Genomic DNA, 12629 nt, shown 5'->3' with positions numbered 1-12629 from the left:
GAACATTACTGAAATAGCTTCTATCAAGCTTGACTTAATTTTCTGAAACAAAAACAAAAACACCTAAATGCAACAGTAAACAGCAAAATTACCATTAATTTCTCAACTTTAATAGGTACAAAAAATGTCTATTAAAATGGACTTGAAATCAATATTTAGTTCAAGTTACTTCCTGGACCAATATTCACATATATTAGTTATTTTGTTAGATATACATTGGCCTAGTTTAGAAAAAGTGCACCCTTCTGGTCTTGAAACCACACAGCATCTTTTCTAAGCTACGGAATAACTTTCAAATGAAAAAATCTTTTCTGCAATTTGATTAAAGCATCGTATGACATAACCCCAGTGTTCTGCGGAATCCTAATATTATTTCTTTCCAAAACTAGCTCACATTCAGCACTTTTCCTTCTGCCTCCTGCTTTTTTTAAATTAGTCTTTCACATAATCCTCTTCATAGCCCCAATCCCCGGCCCAGCCTGTAAACCCTGTGAAGAGAATTGCGCTTCTGTTGTTCAGTATGCTAATTTCAGTGCCCACCACAGGATGCCTAGCATGTAATAATACCTCAATAAGCATGAAGACAAGCTACCCATGAAAGTTTTTATTAATTTTAAACAGTTCTTCCTTAGCTTCTCTCCAATGGTTAGAACTATGCTTTTCAAGTACTTGTTAAATGTTAAAATAATGTTTAGAAAAGGATGACATTACATCTCTTATCAATGGCACCTGACAGATGCCATAAAATTCTTTAGATTCCAACAATAAAACTTAGTACATTTAAGACTGAGCTCATCTTGATGGATGCTTCTGTAACACCACTGCCTTACAAACTGCGTCATTTAAAAAAATAATTTGTAAAGAAGCAATCCTTAATAGATAAGACTGTAAACCAACAAATGCACACTAGATTAATAAACAAAGAAAAGACAACACTTAAATAGAATTAAAAATTGGCTGAAAAGTGATGCCAAGTCAATAATAAGTACTAGGAAGGTAGAGTTAGATTCAGCTATCAGAATACTGCGACACAGCCAAAGATACAGACAAAGGGTATCTGATTGTCTCTTAGTTAATCCAAGACTATTTCTACCTTAGAGAAATTTCTTGCTTAAAATCACTAAATCATTAAAGTAAATTGTAAATTTATTTCCAATTTATAGTTATTCATGCCACAGACACAGTGATCTTAAGTAAAGTAGCAGAGCTGCACCATTCCACAGCCCTAGTCAGCTTCCTGCAAAACACTGTCGAGAAGCAAGGTCTTCAGGAAAAAAATTAAATAATTAGCATTCAGTACGGAAAGCCTAAACCTTGGGCGAGTGTAGCCACTAAGGACCCTGAAGCAAAAAGTAAACTCTCCAAAGGACAGACTATGAGACTAAAGCTAGGATACCAAGAAAATAATTCAGACTGGGCCAGAAACATTTCCGTGGGGACTGTACCTGATTATTATCATTTAGTGAAGAACTGGAGACTGACATCAGATGATATGATCTTTAGTATTCACTGTGAGGTTACTGTAGAAGATAGTGTATGTTTCTTTGAACTCATTCTTTTGTCATTTTCATTGTGGCAGTTTAAAGAACCTCTCTTAGAATGTGGGATACATACAATAATCATATGTGCAGCACATGTGTATACATGTTTGTATATGTATGTGTGTATGTGTGTAGCTGGAGTACCCCACCTGACCACTGTAATAAGATGGTGGTGTTCATAACTGGGTAAAACAAGATAATAACTCCCCCTTTGTAACTCTGTCTTACCAAAGCTTATTTCTGTATGGCACATTAAACCAAGACAGGATGGATTATTTTCTAGAATTCTTCACCAGTGATGAATTTCTAAGACAATTCTTAGCATGTTTTTATAGCCAACTTTTAGTTTACTAACGAGACAGCATTACATGGTGAAAGGAACATGGATATTGAAGTCGTGCTGATCTAGGTCTGATTGAAATGGAGCAAGTCCTATGGTCCTTGCCTCGCCCCCCTCACCCCATGTCCTCAGCCTGCCTTTTGTCTGTGGAAAAACTTTAGCTAAAAAATGAGTTTAATCAGAGAAGTGAGAAAATGCAGAAACAGAGGAAAACAGTCAAAGGAGACCAAATAATAATAGTTTAGTCATTAAGCATAGTCGAGGACCTTTAGTTCTTCCTTAAGGGCTGTAGATAATATTCTGAGCCTTATCCTGTGAGCTGTCTTATAGAGACTGAAACTGCCACCAGGTGGAATAAGTTAACTACATGATGGCTAGGCTGTGGCCATGACATAAGCTGCTGCAATTCCGAGAACTGGCCTCAAAGAAATGGAAACAAACTGAACCTGGAACTGAAGATTTACTGTACCTAGGACAATCAAGATGACACTGTCAGACTACCGATGACCAATTTCAGGATGACTGTCAGAGCTGACTGTATTGTTTCTGCATGTAGCCTCCTCCCTCTGTCTATAAAAGCTCTTGCCCCCTGAATGTCAGGGCGGCGGGTGGGGGAAGTCGGTCTTTGGACAGGTGTCTACCCCTGCCTCCACCCTTGTTGCCAGCATCCAAAATAAAGCAAACTTTCCTTTCCCCCAATCTGGCCTCTTTATTGGCTTTTGAGCGGCGAGGAGCCGGACCCCACTTTCGGGTACATGATTAGCTATGGGACCTGGGGTAAGTTGTTCAATCTCTCTAAACTTCTTTAAAACATAAGGATTAATTCCTTTTATTTCTCAAGATGGTTTTGAAGACTAAAATGTATCTAAAGCACTAAGCATATGCCTAGCACATGGTACACACAATAAACACTACAACTTATTATTTTTGTTGAAGTTATTTTGCATATAAAATAAGGAAGAGTTGTAGCAGGGACTGGTTGTTTGTCGCACAACATCAATTTTCCCTCATTCACCTCAATTTCCTTTAGGAGACTGCCCTTCTCCCATTTTGGAAAGTATTTACCTCACCTCAACAATAAAGGTGATCCTAGATTCACTTAACCCAATCAATGGAGTCCATTTCCCAGTGACTGGCTCAGGGACAGGCACATAGTTTAATTTAGGCCACTGAGATACAAGGAGATACTTTAAAGGGTGAAATAAACTTTTTTTTTTTTTGAGAGAAGTTCCAGGAAAGAAGCATTCTCTGCAAGTGGAAGTGTACAGGACAGCATGTAGCACCACAAAGACTGGCAGCCTTGGGATGAAGATATCACCATGGAAAGCAGAAAGAGTAAAGGAAAAAGAATACTTTTTGGTGACATGTTTGATCCACTGGATCACATACTGCCTCAAGAGTGATTTCCCTCTAGATTTTCCAATTAAGTGAATGAATACAAGCTCTAAGTTTTTTGATATATCTCCCATATTAGCACTCAACGATTCCTTATGGATAAAATAGTATCTATATTAGAAGGCCTTGAGAATTAAAAAGATAATATATATATATGTGTGTGTATATATATATATATATATATATATATATATACACACATATATATATATAAATGTCTGGAACAATTAGGAAATAATAAATAGAAGTGCTTTATTTTGTTTGCAGCCAACTTTTAGTAAGAGGATAAAAGACCATTTTATTCTCAGCAGCTCTTTCTCAAAGATTTCTTACTCTGTGCTGTGAAAATCTGATCCTACCCATTCTTTCAGTATTAATGGGACTCTGAGGAACTGATCATATTAAACAAACTCGGAGAGATTATTATGTAAACAAGAATACTAATTTATCAATTTGTCGTTTGAGAAAAGGGACCATCAGGGCCATACCACTAATGACTTCTTGTCATTGAATCATGTAGAGATCTTAATTTATCTTCAAACAACTTCAAAGGTTATTAAACTAAGAGATACTAGTCCCTAGTGATACATAAAATGTATAATTCATTACCCTTGTTTTTTGGGTTATCAATTTATTCCTGAGAAGTTTGGTTTAGTTGTATTCACTTATACATTTAAAATAGGATCGTAATCAAAGCAACTATTAAATTATAGAGAGCTATTATGGGGGCTCCACTTATGTCATTGTTCAGAGTTCTTATTTAAAACAAAAATAAACTATAGTTTAAGTCAATAGAGTTTTGACTGTTAGCCAGCCCATCAAAAATAAGGGGAAAAATCTATATGATAATCATAAACAATGAATGCTGATTCAACTTTTACCCAATGAGACACAGAATAGGTTTTATATAATAGGAGGTAAGCCAAAACAAGTTCTTGAAGAAGAAAGGATCCATCAAGCACTGAAGCAGAGAATACTGACTGGTACATGTAGGTTATATTTAGGAGAGACGGATTTCACAGAAAGAGAGATTAGCTGGGAGAACGTGTGAGTTGTTAATCGAGGTGATGAGCGCTTATACTAAGAATTATCTAAACCCCCCCAAAAAAGACAAAAGCATTAGATCTGAAAAGACTCTGTACTAAAGCTAGACATGGGTCAGTTTGTGGGGAAAGATGAGAAACATGAAACACTGAAAGTGACTCCAAGAATATACTGGCTTTTCTGATACCATCACGCTCTTTTTAAAGACGCACCTTATGAACAGCTTGCTACCTAAGTAACGTAGTTTGGCTGGGCCAAAGGCAGAGCTGAGTGTGTGGTTTTCCCAGTTTAGATTAATACATGACATTAGTCTTTTCAGATGAGGTTTCCTAATAGCCATGCTCTGCCAGCACTGCAGAGTACCGGGACCTTTTGCATTTCTCCTTTGTAGATGATCTCTGAGAACATAACTCCCTAACGGTCATGATAACAGTTCTATGAAATAAAAGAGTGCATTTCACAGTATTTTTAACTTGCTGGTGCAAGGGTCACCAGCTATAATCTTGCTAGACATTATGTGATCTGCCAGGACAGATGCCAGAGTCAACTTTCACAAACCGTCAGAATGTCAGTTTCCTGAAAGTACTTTGGAGATAATCAGCTTTTTCATATTGTGGGGGAGGGAACTGAATTGACCTGACTTTTATTCTTAAAGTGGTGATTTTGGTGATATAATTCAAATTCTAAGGCAAGTGTCTGAAAACTATGGCCTAGAGGCCAAAGTCAGCCCACTGTCTCTTTTTGTAAATAAAGTTTTATTGGAAAACCACCACACTCGTTCCTTTACATACTATCTACAGATGCTTTCAAGCTATGACGCCAGAGTTGTGACAAGAGACTGATGCCTAAACATTTTACTATCTGGCCCTTTACAGAAAAAGTTTGCTGACTCTTGTTTTAAGATATTACTCAGTATTCCATATAGCTGTAGTCCCTTTCATTCAAAGGTTCTTATGACTGCTTTGGCTACTTCGAACCCAGATTTTACTTTTCACTGTTTTTTTGCATGAGGGCTCAGTAGTGCTATTTTTTAATGCCCAAAAAGGAAGCTGAAAAGGTAGATTCACCAATTAATTTTGTGTCCTAAGGCTGACACACATAGTTACACACAAAAACGTACATAGATTGAGATCACAAATCCCCTGCCATCTTCCCCAGCCACAACACACTGTCTGCCACCAAGACAAAGAAATTCCACAGTCTGTCTCTCCCTGCTTTCAGGCCAAATGACTTACTTTTTTATTTGTGGCTTCTTATGCCCCTCAAAGCTGCCTTTGATATAAAATATAAAGAATGGACAGGAAGATCAGGTGTATAAAGGTGCTGGCTCCTGGAATACCCTTTAAATACTTAGATGCTACAATGGCATTTTTTCTAAATAAAAAATTCAATGGAATGCTTATTTTGATGTCTCTATCTAGTACAGGAAAAATGCAGAGAAAAAGAAAAAGGCATCAATTCAAGCTTCCTTAGATTTTCAAAGAGATGTGGGATAAAAAGACAAATCCAAAAGTACGTTTACATTTAATAAGGGAAAAATGTTTATAAAAGCTAGCAATATTTTTAGAAATTGAATTTATCATAGGCTAGATATTTTAGAGACATTATATTCCCCAAATCAATGATATCAGTGACTATTTTATTAAGACCTATTACATAATCTTGTTATCTAAAATAATTAGAAACATATATTTATATCTTCACATTTATGCATTTTTGTTGGATATGGTCAGAATTTATGCAAAGGTTTTGATCAGTAATACATTCACAAATTATGAAACTTTCTATCAAAATAAAAATTATTACTTTAAAATATACTTTTAAAGAACACATTGCAGCAAAGAGTTTGGAATGTCAGTATTAAGGAAAAATCAGAAAAAAACAGTCTCCTTTTTCACTTTTTAGAAAGTTGTGGCAAAAAAACTCAAATTTGTCCTCGTAATTTTAAGCATATAGTATAATACTGTTAACTATATTCACAATATTGTACAACAGAGCTCTAGAACCTTCTCATTTTGCATGACTGAAACTCTATGTACCTAATGACCAACTCTCTTTCCCCCTCCAAACAGCCCGTGGCAACCACCATCCTATTTTCTGTCTCTATGAGTTTGATTACTTTAGATACTTCATATAAAGTGGAATTATACAGTATTTGTCTTTTTGTGATTGGCTTATTTCACCTAACATAATGTCATCAAGGTTCATCCATGTTGCAGATTTTGACAGGATTTTCTTCTTTAAGGCTGAAGAATATTCCATTGTATGTACATGGCACATTTTCTTAATCCAGTCACCCAATGATGGACATGTAGGCTGTTTCCACCTCTGGACTATTGTGAATAATGCTGCAATGCATGTAGGTGTGCAAATATCTCTTCAAGATCCTGTTCCATTCTTCTGGATATATATAGAGAAGTTGAATTGGTGGATCATTATTGGAGTTCTATTTTTAATTTTTTGAAGAATCTGCATGCTCTTTTTCCATAGTGGCTGTCCCAATTTACCAACAGTGCACAAGGTGTTCAAATTCTCCACATCCTTGCCAACACCCATTATTTTCTGGGTTGTTTGTCTTGTTTTTTGATAGTGACCATCCCAGTGGGTGTGAGGTAATATCTCTTTGTGGTTTTGATTTGCATTTTCCTGATGATTAGTGATACTGAGCATCTTTTCATATGCTTGTTGGCTATTTGCTTATCTCTTTAGAAAAATGTATATTTAAGTCCTTTGTCCATTTTTTATTTGAGATATTTGGGTTTTTGTTATTGAGTTATAGCCATTCTTTATATATTCTGGATATTAACCCCTTATCTGATATGATTTGCAAATTTTTTCTCCCCTGTGCTGTAGGTTGCTTTTTCACTCTGTTGACTGCTTCCTTTGCTGTGCAGAAGATTTTAACTTTGATGTAGTGTCATTTTATGTGTGTATATTTTTCCTTTTGTTGCCTGTGCTTTTGGTGTCATATCCAAGAAATCACTGCCCATTTCAATGCCATTATGTTTTCCCCTGTTATTTCTTCTAGGAGTTTTATAGTTTCACATCTTACACTTAGGTCTTTAATCCATTTTCAGCTAACTTTTGTACACGTGTAAGATAAGCGTCCATCTTCACTCAATTGCAAGTGGATATACAGTTTTCCCAATACTGTTTATTGATGAGACTATCCTTTCCCATTCTGTAGTCTTGGCACCCTTGTCAAAGATCATTTGACTGTATATGTTAGGGTTTACTTCTGGGATCTCTATTTGGTTCCACTGGTCTATCTGTCTGTCTTTGTGCTGGTATCATACTGTTTTGATTACTGTAGCTTTGTAATAGGTTTTGAAATCATGAAGTGTGAAGCCTCTAAATTTTTACTTCTTTCTCAATAGTATGGTTTGGCTATACTGGGTCCTTTGATGTTCCATGTGAAGTTTAGGATTTTTTTTCTATTTCTGCAAAAACAATGCCATTGGGATTTTGTAGGGAGTGCATCATATCTGTAGATTGCATTGAGTAGTATGAACATTTTAATAATATTAAGTCTTCCAATTCATAAACACAGGATGTCTTTCCATTTTGTGCGTGTCTTAATTTCTTTCAGCAATGTTTTATAATTTCAGTGTACAAGTCTTTCAAGTCTTTCACTTCGTCAGTTAAGTTTATTCCTACACAATTTATTCTTTTTGATGCTAGTGTGAATGGGATTATTTTCTTAATTTCCTTTTAGGATTGTTCATTATTATTGTATAATAACACAACTGACTTTTGAGTGCTGTTATAGGATTTCCAGTACTACGTTAAATAGAAATGGTAAGAATGGGCACCTTTAACTTGTTCCTGATCTTAGAGGAACAAGCTTTCAGTTTTTCACCACAGAGTATAATGTTAGCCCTGAGCTTTTTTCCATATGATCTTTATCATGTTGAAATAATTTTTTTATTCCTAGTTTATTGAGTGTTTTTATCATGACAAGGTGTTGAATTTTGTCAAATATTTTTCTTGCATCAGTTGAGATGATCCTGTGACTTTTGTTCTTTATTCTGTTAATGTGGTATCTTACATTCATGGATTTTCATATGTTGAATCACCTTTGTATCATATTTACACATAAAACACACTTACACTGAGATCACAAATTTCCTTCTACCCTCCCCATCCAATGTCTGCTACTTATGCAAAGTCTGACTGTTTCTGTATCTACTTTCATGTCAAATACTAACTGCCATCCTCAGTCATAAGAGAACAAAATATACACATTTTAAAATTGCTCATCAGAAATCTGAGGTAGCGTACAGCAGAAACTCTCCTGACTTCCTGGCTCACTGTCAGTAACACTTGATTCTTTAGATGAACCACATGTCTCAGTACAGGTATCTTTCTGTAGTGCTTCTCTCTGTAAGAGACCGGTCATTTCTGAAGGAGCTCTTGATCATTTCATCCACCTGGGGCTATCTTAACTGTCTATAATTCACCTTCAACTGCACTGGCTGAATAAAGAGGGGATAGTCTGAAATCAGAATATCCTTTATAACAGTATCAAAAACCAAAATACTTAGAAATACTTTTAGACAGGGATGTGTTACACTTTTACACTGACAACTACAAAACTCTGTTGAGAAATTAAAGAAGTGCAAATTAAATGGAACAATATACCCAGTCCATGGATTGGAAGATTAATATTGAGTGTTAAGAGTCAACTTTCCCCAAACTGATCAAGTGCAATCCCAACCAAGTTCCAAGCAGGCTTTTTGGTTTGATTTCACAAGCTGCTTATAAATTTTTACATGGAAATGCAGAAGATCTAGAATAGAGAATAGTGATAAAAAAAAAAGGGGCCAATTGGGAAGAGACAGACTACCCAATTTTAAGAATTACTATAAAGTTACAGTCAAGGGAGTATGTTTTGGCTTCAGGATAATCAAGTAGATCAATGGAACAGAACAGAGTCGAGAAATAAACCCACCTATTTATGGCCAATTCATATACTACATAAGACACCAAAGCAATTCAATGGGAAAAGAAAATTCTGGTAAAGAATTCATATACCATTTTAAAGAACTGGTAGTAGAAGAACTCGATAACTGTCGTGGAAAAACAGACCCCAATCTCTACCTCACACCTACACAAAATTAATTTCAAGTGATCTATAGACCTTAAATTTAAAGCTCTGAGAAGGAAACATAGGAAATACATTTGTGATCTTGGTAAAGGTGAAGATTTTTTAGAACTTAGAAAGCAGTAACCATAAAGAGAAAGAGAGAGACAGAGAGAGAAAGGCATACATACATCATTATAAAAAGTGAACAGGGACTTCCCTGGTGGTCCAGTGGTAAAGAATCCACTTTCCAACGCAGGGGACATGGGTTCAGTCCCTGGTCGGGGAACTGAGATCTCACATGCCATGGGGCAACTAAGCCCCCACGACACAACTACTGAGCTGGCGCGCCTCAAGAAGAGAGTCTACGTGCCGCAAACTACAGAGCCCACACGCTCTGGAGCCCACGCACCACGACTAGAGAGAAGCCCGAGCACTGAAAGAGACTGAGTGCTACAACGAAAGATCCCGTACGCCTCAATGAAGATCCCGTGTGTTGCACGGGATGATCCCGTGTGCTGCAACTAAGACCCAATGCAGCCAAAAAAATAAGGAAAATAAATAAAATTTTAAAAAATAAACATTAAAAAAAAAGTGAACAGCTACTCTGTAATAACCTAAATGGGAAAAGAATTTGAAAAAGGATACATGTATATATATATATGTAAGTGAATCACTTTGCTGTACACCTGAAACTAACACAACATTGTTAATCAACTCTATTCCAATAAAAAGATTTTAAAAAAAGGTGAAGAGGTAAGCCAAGGAATTGACTTTTTCTTTAATTTAAAATAAAAACCATTTTCATTATGATTAAAAAAATACATAAAATTTAGCATCTTTACTATTTTTAAGTATATAGTTCAGTAGTGTCTCCCTCTGAGATAAAGGTTTGATTCCATTTATACAAAGTTCAAGAACAGCCAAAACTAATCTATAAGTCAGGAAAATGGTTACAATGGGAGTGTATACTTTGTGATAATTTGAGCTCTATAATTTGTGTACTCTTCTGTGTTATATTTTGTTTGATCTAGTACTTCACCCTATTTATAAGCTAATAAGTTAGACTGTTACTTTTTCATGGGTCAGAGATGAAGACCTTTATTACTCACAGCACAGCATGGGGGTGTTGTGGATAAGCCCCGATGGATGCCTGCACACAGAGCTGGATGTGTTTCAGGAGAGGAACGATGAGTTTGGGAAAGCTGCCGTTTTATAGCAGGCAGTAAGCAAGCCTGGTCTGAGAGGAAGACACTACCTTATCCCTAGAAGCTGCTCACAACAAACACATCCCTGAGAAATGGCCTAGGTAAAGATCAGTCAGGGCCTTGCATTTTTGACATACCCAGTAAAATGAGTAGGAATGCAAGAGATCAATGGAAGAGTACCTCTCAACATACTTTAATAAAAAGCTTACTAGATTTTTTTATACCAAAAAGATGTAGATCAGAGGAAGGTCATAAATACAACAAGATTTCAGCAAGTCATTTGACTCATCATTGTAATCACTTGGTAGAAATGGAGATGAAGTGAGCTAGACAGAATTATAACTAAGTGGATCTGTAGGTTGAACAATGATAGCCACGGAATCTTGATTTAAGGATTGATGGAGATTTGTCAGGAAGTGATCAAGTATGACTTGGAATTCCATGCTTAATCCTCTCATTTTCAACATTTTTGGCAAGAATTTGGATGAAGACACAAAAGGCATGTTACATGTAGTACAAAAAAGTTAAGTGAACTTGTTCTAATAATCTGACAAAAAGAATTCTGAGATGATATCAAAGCTGCTTTCAAATATGTAAAGAGCTTTTTTAAAAAAAATGAAATAAGAATGTTATTTCTCGTGTAACTTCAGGTTACAAGTAAGGGTTATGTTTTGTGTGCCAGGATACTATGTCTAAATTATTTCTTCAAAAATACTAAGAGAAATCCTCATGTGTGAGTTCACACTATCTTTCCACCTTCAAATATCTGCATCAGGAAGATTTATCTCCCTTTTTGCTTAGAGCACAAAAGCTATGTTGCTTACCGTTTAGAATAAAAAAAATACAAAGTGAGTACTTGTGATGAGTCTGACATATTTCTACAATGATGAATAATCAATGATAAAAAGATGATTTCTCATATTGAATAAGAGATTTTAGAGGTATAAAAATTTCCTAGGATGGATGAATTTTCTAGCACATTAAATTGGCTTAACTTGATCTACCTTAGGCAAATATAGAATAGGACTGTTGACATTCTAATAAAGTACAGCAAATATCTTAGTTTGGCAATATCTTATTACAAGGAGTTAGCCCCCCTACACTTGGGATTTCAGTGAGAATCAGGAAAAAATATTTGTCTTCCCTAATAAGTAAAACCCTCAGTTGAGGAGTTTAATATTAAAAGTGTCTTGCATGTATTTAATAGTTTACATGTGCTGGCACAGGCATTATCTCATTGAATTCTCTTAACAATACTTTAAGCATTAATTGACTTTCCCAAGAATATACTACAAAGGGGAAGTACTGGGTCTCAAGTCCATGTGTGCTGTCTAGAGATCAGAATTCTCTCGGCTATAGCAGTTTTCCAGGCATAGAGCAGTGACTGTGTCCTGAAAGGACATGTGCTTGTCGTGTGTCAGGTGGGGCACACGTGACCAAACTCTTCCACGTGTGAAGGGGCTGTGGAGGCCTCCTGGCAGGCTGCCCTGTCTACAGCCTCTCAAGGGAGACAGTTAATAAGCTCTTCTGCCAGCTGCCTCACAGAGAGTCTCCTGTGATACATTAGGCAGAGGCAGAGCTCCATCAAGAAAGGAGACAGGAAAGAGTAATGTTCAAAGGACTTTACAGCAGAAAAACTAAGCCTAAAAAAAGTGGAAGTGCTTAATTCAATTCCATAGGATTCCATGTAAATTGCTGAAGGCCTACTAAAGATTAATGGATACTCTCTTCCAGTGGTTCTCAATCTAATAAGGAAGATAAAAAATTCAGAGATAAACTACATTAAAAGACACAGTGAAATAGTAGCTAAATATATACACAAGTAATATGTTGTAATAGTTCAGAAACACACATGAAATCTGACTTATGGAACTGGAGAAAGATTCAGCAAGTAGGTAAGGCTGTAAAGGATGGAGCAGGATTTCAGTGGGGGGAAAACAAAGGAGAAGTACCTGTATTTACCTTAAAAGCGAAAGATATAAATTAAAACAAAGAGCTCATGAGAAGTAAACATCCAC

General features: G+C 36.1%; 1 protein-coding gene across 4 annotated transcripts in view; it reads right to left on the bottom strand.

Moving 5' to 3' along the window:
* The window catches only part of FER (FER tyrosine kinase), a 481592-nt gene that overhangs the window by 117358 nt on the left and 351605 nt on the right, over positions 1-12629 (bottom strand). The gene's annotated exons all lie outside the window — the stretch shown is intronic.

This window comes from Mesoplodon bidens (genome assembly GCF_964165515.1).
Source record: "Mesoplodon bidens genome assembly, chromosome: 4".
NCBI lineage: Eukaryota > Metazoa > Chordata > Mammalia > Artiodactyla > Ziphiidae > Mesoplodon > Mesoplodon bidens.
The sequence above is the reverse complement of the archived record's forward strand: the minus strand, read 5'-3'. Positions and strand labels throughout refer to the sequence as shown.